The sequence below is a fragment of the Pleurodeles waltl genome, chromosome 2_1 (genome assembly GCF_031143425.1).
Source record: "Pleurodeles waltl isolate 20211129_DDA chromosome 2_1, aPleWal1.hap1.20221129, whole genome shotgun sequence".
NCBI classification, from domain to species: Eukaryota; Metazoa; Chordata; class Amphibia; order Caudata; family Salamandridae; genus Pleurodeles; species Pleurodeles waltl.
Genome location: NC_090438.1, coordinates 798,278,413 through 798,291,688, shown reverse-complemented (window position 1 = coordinate 798,291,688; position 13,276 = coordinate 798,278,413).

The following is a 13,276-nucleotide window of genomic DNA, read 5'->3' as shown; positions in this document are numbered from 1 at the left end:
AGGAACATCAAAGAAACGATAAGTAGATGTAGTGATTCAGAGTTATTTAAAAAAAACAGGATGCGCTCCATAATGCACAATTTGCAATGAAAAAATCAATGCTATCTGCTTTAGTTATGATTGGGACTGACCGAGGAAAGGATTATGTTCTTCAGTAGCACCTTTGCTCTTCATGAATAAGCTGCATGAGAAATTAACATCCTGTCTTGGGGAAGATTGCCAAGAATAGAAGGCAAAAGCAGTTTCGCACAAAGAAACTCCATCATTAACAGAGTAGTTGTTCCAGGCCATACAGCTCAGAAAATTCTGAAAAATTATTTGAGGTGACAAGATACAAGATTCACTAGCTAGACAGAGATCAATAGCGATGTAGCTGCCAATAATGTGGTCTACAAATGAGTTGTGATGCAGTGTTTCAATGTTCAGATCTATCTTTTTTATGTGCAGTATAGGAAACAGGAAACAGAAAGAGTAGCCATATTAGATTAGTAAAGAAGAAATAACACATAAATATTTTCCACCATCTTTGATTGGTAGGATTCTTCTAGGTCTTGTTATAAATAAAATCATTTCTCCTTGAGTCCTTTCCTTACAGCCCTTTAATACCTGTGGTCAAAACTTCTTGAGAGAAATTAATGGGAGGACACAGCTGCTGGTGCAGGGAGATGATGCAACCCACAGAGCAAGGCTACCTCTAGGCAGTCCTTCAAGACAGAGTCATGCCTGTCAGACTGGAAAGCATCTCTAGGTCAGGCCCACATGGCAATCAGCCCCAAGCCCCAAAATAAGATCTTGCTGCATGGGGAGTAGTCTGGCCTCTGACACACCGTCTTGCACTGTAATATCTTTGGATCTGAATTCAGAGTGTTTGACAGCCAACAAGGTGTAGTTCAATGGAGTGTTAACACTATCTAAAGCTAACTGTTGATGGAACAGAGTCACACAGAAGTTGCACATTCACTCTAAAAAAAATTTATGGAGGCCATGGACCTAACCACCCTTTGTGGCCTTTCAGTGATAGAGTGAGTTTAGTGAAGTGTTTTTAGGTCATCTTGGTCTAAGGTTTTGCCTTTGGATTAGGATTATTTCAAGAGGTCAAAAACCTTCAGGGCAGAAAAGTTGGATGCTGTAGCCGAAAAGGGCTATACTTTGCCAAATATTTTGTTGTCACATTCTGGCAGTAGTGTCAAGCTTTGCAGTCAAAATTGTCAAGTGGGACAAGTTTTGAAAATATATTCATGAGGTAACGTCTACTTTAGTCGGATTTGACACCTTGGTCTGGTTCACCAATGAGTGACAAGCAAATACTATCACTTTTTCAGTAGCTCTCCATATGACTCCTAACATTAAGGAAAATCATCTCAGGTACCAGCCCATGAGTTCATGTTGGGAAGGCTCGCCTCAACTGAACTTCCAGTCAGCTCCACAACAAAATATCTGTTTCTATCTAGTTTCTGAAGCTACGGAGCCTCCCTTAGATCACATGCACGAGGGAGAAGTGTACATGGGTTAGCTGAAGTTATGTTCAGCTGCACTAGTCTACTGGTTTCTTTGACCAGGGAGGCACAGTTTTCTCTTTGCCCAAGATTGTGTGCACTCTCCAGATTCAGGAGAGATGCTCCAGCAAGCAAGCAGGCTCCTACATGTTTTTCTATTCCCATAGCTTCAATATAAAGCTAGAGACAAAACACTCTACCTGGTACTCTGTTAAGTAGATGACAATTATTCCAGCAATTAGCAGAAAATATCCTCTGATTTTATTCCAGGCACCTGTCTTCCTAATATTGTACACGGGAAAGCTATTAAAATGTGAATTTGAGTTTGTGATTGGTGCAAACGATTAAACTATTCAAACTAAAGCTTTTGCAATCTCCTTGCCTAATATGTTGAATTCGGTTCCTGTCTAAAAACTATACTTTAAAGCAAAATCTCTCCCAGAGTCTTTTGTACTTTAGCAAACAAAGAAATGACTACCAAGTTTCACCCAACTCTTCTCTATCTTTCCCGAAACTCTCCACAGGACTGGCTCATCCCTGTGTTAGTGCAGCTGGTCCTTAATAAGTAAACTTACAAGGGGACACGCATAGGTCGATGAACCTTTTGATTTGCATGGAGTATCCTAGCTAGGGTATGGCTGGTACTCTAAAAATCAATTCACAACTCAATAAACATTAGTCATCATCAGCAATGAATCAAAAGATCACAAAACCCCATGACCCTCCAGTCGTGAATAACCACAACTTGTTGTACATTTAGTCATTTTTATTTCCCTATTTGTTACAATACTAAATCATAGGATTAATTCAACACAATTCAAATTAAATCAAAATAATTTCATATTAGTTTATTATAAGGTGCCAAAAACATAATCTAACCAAAACTTGCATCAAAACATATTCTAATGCATTAGAAAGATTCAATAGAAAGATCAAAGGTAACTATTTTTCCCTGTTCATGAAGTTCAGCAAAACAGTCAGTCAATCATATATCTCTTAAGTCAGTCAGGTTGTCTTATAAGGAGAAAACTCATCTAGTCCAGATTAGCATCAGCATGTGGGACTTTATGCAAACAATTTAGAAACAAAACATTTGGAAAAACCATCTAGCTAAGAAAACTAATTTGACAGTGCAGTTGGTACCTAGAAAGGAAAGGCATAAAGTTATATTGAGTCACATTATCATATCTACGTATCCTCAGTACAGATCAGCAACAGAGTCAGTCTTCATCCTCAGGTCAACAATCGGTCAGCATCACATCAGACTCACAAAGTATGAGCCCAATGACAGAATCTCGATTCGACTTAACAACACCTAGCATCTGCTTCTGGCATTTGACATCTCTCTCCATCCGTCTAATCTCCCTCCCCTCTGTCAGGTTGTTATATCGAAGTTACCCAGACTGTCCCACAATTTCTAATTGGTCAGTTAATCAGCAGTTATGACTCTACCCAATAGTTATTTTATTCCAAATCTATGAATCTTAATATTGTACAGTTCTCATGTAGTTGATTGGTCCGTTTTACGATGTCCTCATCATCCGGCTCGTCAGGTATCGAAAATGTTGCATCTTCTTCGCCAGTCAGTGTCTCCATTGTTCAAGTCCTGGGAAAGTACACTCAGTGCGTTTTACACTCTCAATCACTACAATTCTAGTTTTATCGTCTCCTGTCCGTCGGTTCATGTAAAGGTTTCAGCGAAGCAAATTTTATCAAAGAATGAGAAGTTCACAGTTAGTTCAGCTTGTCAGCATTTTCCATTAAACACAAAGTATATAGCTCCTGCATGAGGCGTGGCAACTAGGCCAAGACATTAGCTAAGTTAAAGTCTACCATCAGTGCAAAACATAGGTTATATCTCTCAATATGACATATTACTACATTATTTTTATACGTTTTTCTGTATTTCATATATCCTAGTCATCTTATTAGTACATTCGTGAATCCTGATGGACAATCTCAATAAGGTCACAATTTCAAACGTACACATTAATTTTCTACGTTAACCATTTTCTCACAAATTCATTATTTGAACACATAAACACCCAATAATAATTTAACTCATTTTGCGTTAACAATTGCATGTCTTAGATGCCACATAATCTATCCTGTGCAGGTATTCATTGAGGCTTGGAGGATCCTTCTTCACAAAGGGAACAAGTATTTTAACATCTTTTGACAGGGTGATGATGCTTTGGTGTGGCAAAGTCTGTTTCTGTTGTCCATTTTACTGCATTACGTTTGAAGCACATCATTTGCCCACTGTAGCTCGAGGGAAGTTTGAGGATGAAGTAAGACAATTAGGTGTGAGCCACAGAGGGCACTGCTAAGGCAGGGGGATTATACTTTTACTAGCTAGTATTATTGTTATTGCACAGGCAAGCAATCTGGCAATATACAAAATATATGAAAAGTGTGTAGATAAGAAACATCCATCACTTTCATTGATTGTGTCACAATTATTTATCAAAGTCTGCAGTTTTTTCTTGCAGAAGTTTGAAGAATAGGTTATACAGAAATATTGTACTTCGAGGCTCGGGCATCTGCAGTCTCTGTACAAACGTTATTTTGCGAGTTTTATATTGTTACTGGTGCAAGCAGAAAATTAATGTCCATCGAGTTACATCGGAGATTTGAACATTGTGTAATTGTTTATAACAATTCCAAACATTTACAGTGCTCTTACTGAAGTGCCGATCATGGCAATTTCAACATACAAAACCAGGTGCACCAATATGTGATGTGAACAAATGAGTCTTCAACTTCTTTTTCAGTTGCAAGAGGGTTGGAGCAATTCTGATGTCATCGAGGATGCTGTGTCATTTCTAGGAAGTTTGGTTAGAAAATGCTTTCTATTTTATTCTTTCTTGTTTATTTTTTGTCTCCATTCTAGTAATGTCCTGGCTCTGAGTCTAGTACTGCATACTTAAGGGAGTCAGTTTATTTTTCAAGTATGTTGTTTTTAATGGCTTTCTATGTGATGCATCTAGTTTTGTGGGCGAAGCAGGTGTGGTGCAGGGCAAAATTAAGGTCCTTTGACACAAACCTGCGTTAGCGCAGGTTTGCATAAAAAGGTTTACCGCCGGCTAGCGCCATTCCTGTATGCCAGCCGGGCATCATATTTAAGGAATGACGCTAGCCGGCGGTATGCCCCGGTTACCATCAAAATAAATGACGCTAACCGGGTGGGGGAGGCGTAGGGGAAAGAGGAGGTTGTGCGTTGAAGAATGGTGCTGGTCAGGTTAGAGTCAGAAAAATTAAGCTAACCTGACTAGTGTCATTTTTCAACACACAACCCCCATGGACATGATTCCTGTCTTAGAAAAGACTGGAGTCATGCCCCCCTGCCCAAGGGCCTCGCCCATGGAACTCATGTCCCCTGTCCATGGCCATTGGGCACAGTGCCATGTAGGGGGTCCCAAGTCAGGCCCCCTATCGCACTTTAAAAAAAAAGTAAAATACTTACCTAGACTTACCTGGGATGGGTCCCCCCATCCTTAGGTGTGCTCCAGGTGTGGGTAGGGGTGGGTGGGGGTGTCCCCAGGGGCAGGATAGGGCACCGGTGGGCTGCTTCCATGGTCTCCAACCATGGAAATGAGCACACAGGTCCCTTAACGCCTGCCCTGACCCAGGCGTTAAATAATGGCGCTAAGCAAGCTTAGCGCCATTATTTAAGGCCCTCCTCCTTCTGTGTGTGATTTTTGCATGGGGGGAGAAATAAGGCGCTAAGACCTTAGAGTCATTTTTGCCCGAGAATGCCTACCTTGCATCTCATTGAGGCAAGGTAGGTTTCACAGTAAAAAAATGATGTCAAGTCCAATATTTTAACGCTAGAGCGGTCTAGCGTCAAAATATAAATATGGAATTAAGTTTGCATGGATTTTTGTAAAAGAAATAACGCAAATCCGGCGCAAACAGAGTATAAATATGCCCCTAAGTTCTTCAACACTGTGATAATGTGGTTGAATTACTTCAGTTCCAGTGACATGTAGGATGCTTTTCGGGTGTGCCAGCCAGAGTTACGTTGTGTAGTGCTTCATTGCAGCATTAATAAAATTCACTTCTGTCTCCCAAAAATGAGTAAGAGCTGTGCATCCTCAAACTGCATGGAAGATGTCTGTATCTATCCCTTGACAATGAAAGCACAGTGTCTGCGTCCCCAGAACATTAGAATAATACATTTGGATATGAGACCAGCAATGTCTTAAAGCAGTCAGTGTGAACTGGGTCTTTGCCATCAATGGCTTGTAAATGAGAGTGATTGCATGGGACTGGCCTGTGATGGTACAAATAGTCGTCAGGGTTGTGTTGCATGGGGATTCCCATCCACCCTCCCCCCAATCTGCCATAAAGCAGCCACCACTTACCCATATAACACCTTTGATCCTGCCAGTGCCTGGATACCCTCATGAGTGACAAGTCACACTCTACAAGTCGAATGATTGATTGAGTAATACAATAGGAAATGAGGAGAAGGTAGTGAATAATTGTCTACTACATATGTGAAGTTTCTCAGTGACCCATCTGCATAACAGTCCCCAAGCATAGTCATTTAATTTCCCTCCTAGTCCTGTAGTCCAGACCAATTGCCCTCATGTGGGAGTTGTAATATTGCAGTCAGAAAAGGGCCCTCGTGAAGGTATATTCAATCTGCATGCATTGAATTGCCCTAGTCCATGTGAGCCATATGTTTGCTGTTTTGTTAATGGTGGTTTTGAAGGTGACTTTGGTTAAGGAGATGAGTATTTTGCATGTAGAGTAGAATGTTTCGAGGTGGGTGAGGTTGTTAGGGGCCTTCGATCATTTTCCACCATGTGGTATGAATGTTTGTTGTGAGAGTTATCTGGTGTATCAGAGTGCCATGTTATGGGGATTAGAAGGTTGTGTTTCCAGTGTAGTGTTGAGTTCTATATTGTTTCTCACTGTTGTGCTATTGCTATTGATGTCATGGAGTGTATTGACACCTGAAGAAGTTTGGATAGTTTTTGACAAGTTAATGATATCTTCTTTGAAATCATCAATGAGGAGGTCTTTGAAGGAGTGGAATGTGCATTTGTTATATTTGATTGACATTGAAGAAGTGGAGCGGTGTGGAGGATGGACAAAGGGGATGCAAAGGTGGTTCATCCAGTCCATGGCATTCTGTCCTCACAGTAGGTTGGGGTGATGCCAAAAAGATAAGCTTCAGGGTGTTGGCTTTTGAGTGGGTGGGTTTGGTGTTGTGCTGTTTGAGCTCCAGAATGTTGAAAGGTGGCTCAAGGGATCCCTCAATTGTCTTTAAGTTGGATCCATAGTGTAAGGTGAAGTGTCAGAGGAACAAAGGGTGAGAGGGTTGAGTCGTGTTAGTTGCTTTATAAAGTTCTTGCTTGGGTAAGTGGGTCTCTAGATCAGAATGAAGGTGGCATCCAAAATTCTTATTGAAGGAAATGGAAGATTTAGTGAGGTAGGTACTGGTCTGGCCACTGATTGCATGTGGCCTGAAGACTTGCCATTGGCATAAAGGCTATACCTCCTCCCTTCTTGCAAGCATGGTCTGTATATTGGATAATGTAGCCTGCAGGTATGAGTACATCTTCACTATCTGTAAGCTTGGACATAAACCATGTTGTCATGAAGAGTGCATCAGCTGTGCCTTCTTTGATCATGCCAGCCATGACAGGAGCATCAATAACTGCAGAGTGTTGTTGAGCATATATTTGAAGGGTTGTGCTATTGGTGGGATGTGCTTGTTTGATAGGGAGAGTGTCTGTGTTTGTGTAGACTGAGTGGATGTGTGGAAATGGGGAGTGCTGATATAAGTGTGTGGCAAATGGTGATGGTGGTTTTCAGTTTTAATTCAAAGAACATGCAGCTCAAAGCTGATTAGCTATCCCGGATGCTACAAAGGCTGTGTACCAGATGTCCAGAGTCCAAATAATTGAGGGAAGACCGGATGAAATATTAGCTTTTCTACATTATCCTCTATTATTAGCTCACTCACAAAATGTAGAAATAAAGGCACAGTAGTGCAATTGATTGTATCATTCCTCACAAGAAGGCCCAAGATTATTACCCTACCACTTCATGTACTACTGCTGTTCATAATTGAAATATAATAAATAATGTCTCTCAAGATTGTAACACTGCTCCCTTGTTCTTTACCACCTACTTAGTCATGGTCTTCAGGCTATTCTGCTACAATATAGTTGGCAAAACACATATGATTTTGACAGCCTTAAGACTGTCTTACTGAGACAAGGACACCTACACTGCTTGCCTCTTGGCAGTCAAAAGTGGATGAATGTTGATCACTTCATAATTAAATCACCTACAACTCAAAGCCTCATCAGTGAGGAGTGTTAAGATATGTGCATAATACTTGGACGAGCTCAAAGCCTCATTAACTTCGACATCAATGTGATGAACCCTGGTGTAATCATGGAAGTTATGCTCTCACTTTTGCCTCAGTTCAACCAACTAATCAAATCTTCTTTCCACTGTCATAATGGATAGATATCACTTGATTCTTAGTGTTACTTCGGTGGGAGCAGTGATGCTATGTAGTCATTGCTCATATACGTTCATTGCAATAATTTTAAACAGTATTTACCAGGGATCCCTCTTTCAATCTCCAACAACATCAGAAGAGTTGGAACCAAGTGAACACACCAGTAATTCACTGCTGGCCTTCGAGCCATCTCAATCACCCTGCAAACACTGAACCGGCTTGTAGTAGCCATATAGATATAATTCAAGATAATCTACAGTGTGCAATTAATAATCAGGCAAATTATGGTATAAGCCTTCAGTTCCTACAGCAAAGCAACAACCCTACTTTTTATGATGGACTGTCAGATCTAAAGTGGCCCTACTAGTTGTAGTCCTGAAGTTAATAACACACTGGGTGGCTGGGGGTGGTTATCAGACTTGAGTCATCTATTGGTTTTTTTTTTTTAACACTCTACTGTCATTACTAACTAAACTGACTGTTGGGATGGGAATGTACCCTGCATGATCTACAGTCAAGTCTGTTGCCCTGCATGCCCGAACCGCATACCTGTGAACCTGTTTTTTTTATTTTTGGTCATGCTGCATACCAATCCCATGTGCGACCATTGAGCTAAGACATTGTTTTGAAAATGGTAGATTTTATAGCTAGTTCTGTACAAGGAAGGGCATACCAAGTGCACCCTCATTGTGACAGGGGACTACTGTCCCTGTCAGGTTTCATAAGTAAATCGCAGTGGTGGAAGTATACCATGTCAGTGAATTCTAGTGAGAGACTGTTTCCCTGTGAGTCATTATTGCACCCTTACTATCCCATTCATATAAAGGTCTGCAGCTCACAATAAACCCAGAATCCTAAACATAGCATCTTGTGTGTTGTACATATGCAAATATTCTAGGCAAGAGAGTGTGCTATGCACGAGTGATGCTGGCCTTCGGTTCCAGTTTGGAAAACCATAGTCTGGACCAGAGTACAAGATGGGTGAGAGGTTGCTCTCTACAGACAGAACATATGTATTGTTGGTATTTCCTAGACGGGAGGTGGGAGCACCAGATGCTATAGTGAGGAAAGAGAAGGCAGGCTTTCCTTAGAAGTGCCCCGGCCCTTCATGATACATGGGGCTTTAGATGATTCAGACTTCAGCTGATGGCAGAGGGAAAGGGTGAAGTATGTGGTAGCAGTTGTTCAGGAAATGAGCTCTTTAAAGGGGTACAGAAGGACAGTCTTGTACTCTAGGGGACTGCCTTGTTGCTTGAGGCCTACCTGCTTTGATCCTGCCATGTTCCCTTAGAAGACTACCATGCTGTTTGAGGCCTGCCTTGATGCTTGATCCAGGACTCCCAGAATTTCTCCAAAGATTAGTTGACTGGCCTTCTGTTCTGTGCTAGAGGGACACAAAAAGCTCCAACCACCTTGAACCAGCACCTGGACCTAACCTGAAGTGAGCCTGCCCTCCAAATGGCTCCCAAAAGGCTCTGGACCCTTGGAGGTGGCACTAAATGACCTCAAACATCCAAAAACAAATACTTGGACAAGTGGAAATTAGGTAATTCTGCTGACTTTGTGTGCCATTGTGGGAGGCGGTCAAGAACTGCCGTGCAACACCTCATTGGTTATCACTGGGCCCTATGAGTTCCAGTAGCCAATGGTGATGTACGCCGGCGGTCACAGTACGCACCGCCGTGGATGTAACTGCCTTCTTCTATCTGTTCACTCACTTGCTACCTGACTTCAACAGGAGAGGACCTACACTGCAAGTGCTGCTGTGACCTGTGTCTGGAAGCAACCATGGCTCGAGTGTCTGGGGAAAGGGCCCCTGCATTCACTTTGGAGGAGGTGGAGAGGCTAGTGGATGAGGTCCTACCCCAACACCATTTACTTTATAGTCCTCCAGACCAACAGGTGAGTACAATGTGAGCATGATGCAGGGGGCATGAATGCATGGAGTGCTGCGTGTGTGAGCCTTGTGTAATGGGGTGTGGCTAAGGGGTCCTGGGAAGAGTGCTGCAAGTATGGTGGTCAATGTCTGTGCATTAGGGGATAGGAGGGATATGGTGGGCCATAAGTGTAACAGGCCGGACTGTATGGCTGATCCCATTTCCTATGTATCATTGTCTGCAGGTCAGTGCCCATCAGAAAAAGGGTATTTGGCATGTTCTCATCCAGGACGTGTGGTCCCTGGGGGTCTTTGACAGGTGGAGCACCCACTGTCGCAAACAGTGGAAGGACCTGCGCTGCTGGGCAAGAAAGATTGCAGAGGCCCAACTGGGGATGGCCTCCAATCGAGGAAGGGGTGCTATTGAACCCTGACTCCCTGATGTTCTGCTTCCTGGCGGTGGCCTATCCGGAGTTGGATGGGTGCTTGAAGGCATCACAGCAGCCACAAGAGGGTGAACACAGTTTCAGAATCAGAAAATTGCGCGTGGTGAGGTGTTATCTGGGTGGAGGATGTGGGCCTGTGGGTGCCCCTGGGCAAGGACGAACATGGCGGGGTAGGTTTCGTGTGGGGCAGGCTCTGATGCACTCCAGCCCCAAATATGCTAGTGGGCATCTACTACTGGGCAGGGTCCTGTGGGTTTCAGGTGTGCTGCTATTGGCATTAGGCATTGTACTCCATGGCCAGATGACTAGCGTTGTACCTGGTAGTGCCTGGCCTAGTGCATAGAGCTGTTCCCTGTTTGTTGTGTACGCCAACAATGGTGTTGTTGCTGGCACTGACCAAGTGTATCCTCGGTCTCTTCCCCCCTTTTTTTGTTTTGTCACCCTGTCCTTGTGTGCATTAGCATCATCTGGCAGAGGAGCAGAGGCACCGGGGACAGAGGGAGCTGCATCCCAAAGGCACATGAGGCCGGATCCACCGATGGTGAGAGCACCAGTGGGACAGAGGGCAAGGGGAGCACCACGGTGGAGACTGGAGGAGACAGTTCTGACAGCGACACCTCCTCCGATGGAAGCTCCTTGGTGGTGGCGGACAGCTCTGTGGCCACCCCAACTACAGGTACAGTCGCCACCCCCGGATCAGCACCGTCCTCCCAGCAGCACCTCAGCGTGTTTCCCGTGCCTGTTCACCCAGGAGGGTGGGCATCTCCTTCGCCCCAGGCACCTCAGGCCCTGCCCCAGTCAGCCCTGCTGCCCTCAGTGAGGAGTCTATTGACCTCCTGCAATCCATCTCTGTTGGGCAGTCAACCATAGTGAATGCCATCCAGGGTCTGGCAGGGCATTTTCAACAAACAAATGCATTCCTGGAGGGCATTCACTCTGGCGTGGAAGCCCAACAAAGATCATTCCAGGCTCTGGCCTCCTCCCTGACGGCAGCCATTGTTCCTGTCTCCAGCCTCCTCCCTCCATCTTCCTCTACCCAGTCACATTCCCCTCAACCCCAGCCTATCCCAAGCACACCATCAGACCAGCATGCACCCAAATCAACACACAGAAGTGGCTCAGGCAAACACAAGCACCACACTTCGTCCCACAGGCACTCACACAAGCACCATCCAGATGCAGACACACCAACATCCACTGCCTCCACTGTGTCCTCCTTCTCCTCTTTGTCCACCTCCCTCCCAGTAGCGTCTCCACTCACACCTGCATGCATTACATCCTCATCCACTACCCCATCACCATCACGCCTACCACTACACGCCCCTCACTGGCAGTCACCACCCCCACATCCATGCACACGTCCCCTATGTCCTCTCCCAATGTGTCTGTCCCCCTCCTCCCAAAGTGCACAAATGCAAGCACTCAGACACCCAACAACCATCCACCTCATGACAGCATCCAGCCCATGCACCTGCACTCAAACACAGCAGACAGATACCTCCTACTACAACCTTCTTTTCCTCTACTTCCAAATCTTCATCGTCTTCCAGCCCCAGTGTCCCTAAAAACCTTTTCCTCTCCACCCTTGACCTATTCCCTGCTCCCCGTCTTTGACTTCTGGCCAGAGTGGTCAGGTTCCAGGCTAGCACCTCAGCCACCCAGTCTACGGCCACTGTCGTTTCTGCAGCCACTGCAGTTGTGAAAGGCTCCAAGCAGAAGGTGCTCCAAGAAAGGAGAGGGTCCAAGCCACAAACTTCCTGTGTAAAACGCCTTTTTTGTAACTGTGGGAGCTTGAACCAGGGGACATGGACCCAGGTCCCCTAAAAGTAGTACACTAATGAAAAGGAAGGTAAGGTCCCACTGAATAAATTAGATAGTATCTGGTTATCATGCAGTCAGTGAAGTTCATAGAAGAAACTGCAAAGAGAGTCTTAATTGCTCTGAAAGTAATCCTTTATTTTGGAAAGCAGGTGAGCTCCTAGTTGAAATACAGCCAAGTAGGTCCCACAAAAAAGCTGAAACTCAGCCAACACGTGTTTCGCCCCCACAGGCACATACGCCGGGGCTTTCTCAAGGCTAAAAAAAAAGAATAACATGCGACTAAAGAGGTAATTCATGTTCAGATTGTAAAAATTGTAAAGAGAAGAAAGCCACACCGAAGTGTGAGAACCCAAGATCCGTGAAAATAATCGTGCCCATGCAGGACATGAAATTTCATTCCAAAGGAGCTGATTCAAGTGATAAGTGATCCAAAAGAAGAGGAAATTAGTAAATTGAGAAGCAATAGGTCAGAGAATTGTACAAACGCCTAGGAAAAAGTTGTTCAGAGTGTGACTTGAGAGAGAAAAAGGTACAACATATAGGTGATCTTAGAGCCAAAAGAGCGATACTGGTGCCTTGGCCAAAGAAAAGGTGAGCCTCTACACCTCTATTAAGCATAAAGATGGCATAGCAGCTGTAAGAAAATGTCTTTCCACGAAATCTGTGCAGCACATGGCACGTAATTCCATGATATTAGATATGCTGAAATTTTGTCTTGAAAACAACTACTTTCTCTTCGACGGTCAATACTATTTGCAACTCCAAGGGACATCGATTGGGGCAAAATTTGCACCACCTTACGCGTGCATCCTGATGGGAGCGGTCAAAAACTCGTGGCTCTGGAACAAAAGAACTGAGCATCTCACACATCATATTATCTTTTGGGGACGTTATATTGATGACATACTGCTAATCTGGCAAGGCCAAAAAGATCTCCTCAACCAATTCTTACAGACATTAGTACCTAATAATTGGGGAATTGACATTACCTATTAAATCTCTAACTCATCAGTAGAATATCTCGATCTTCTAATCTACATCAAAGACAATAAACTATAGACCAGGTTTAAAAAAAAAAAAGAACTCTGTTATTCGGTTCATTACTGAGTTTCATAATGGTCACCATCTTATCCGCAAACATCTTCGTAAA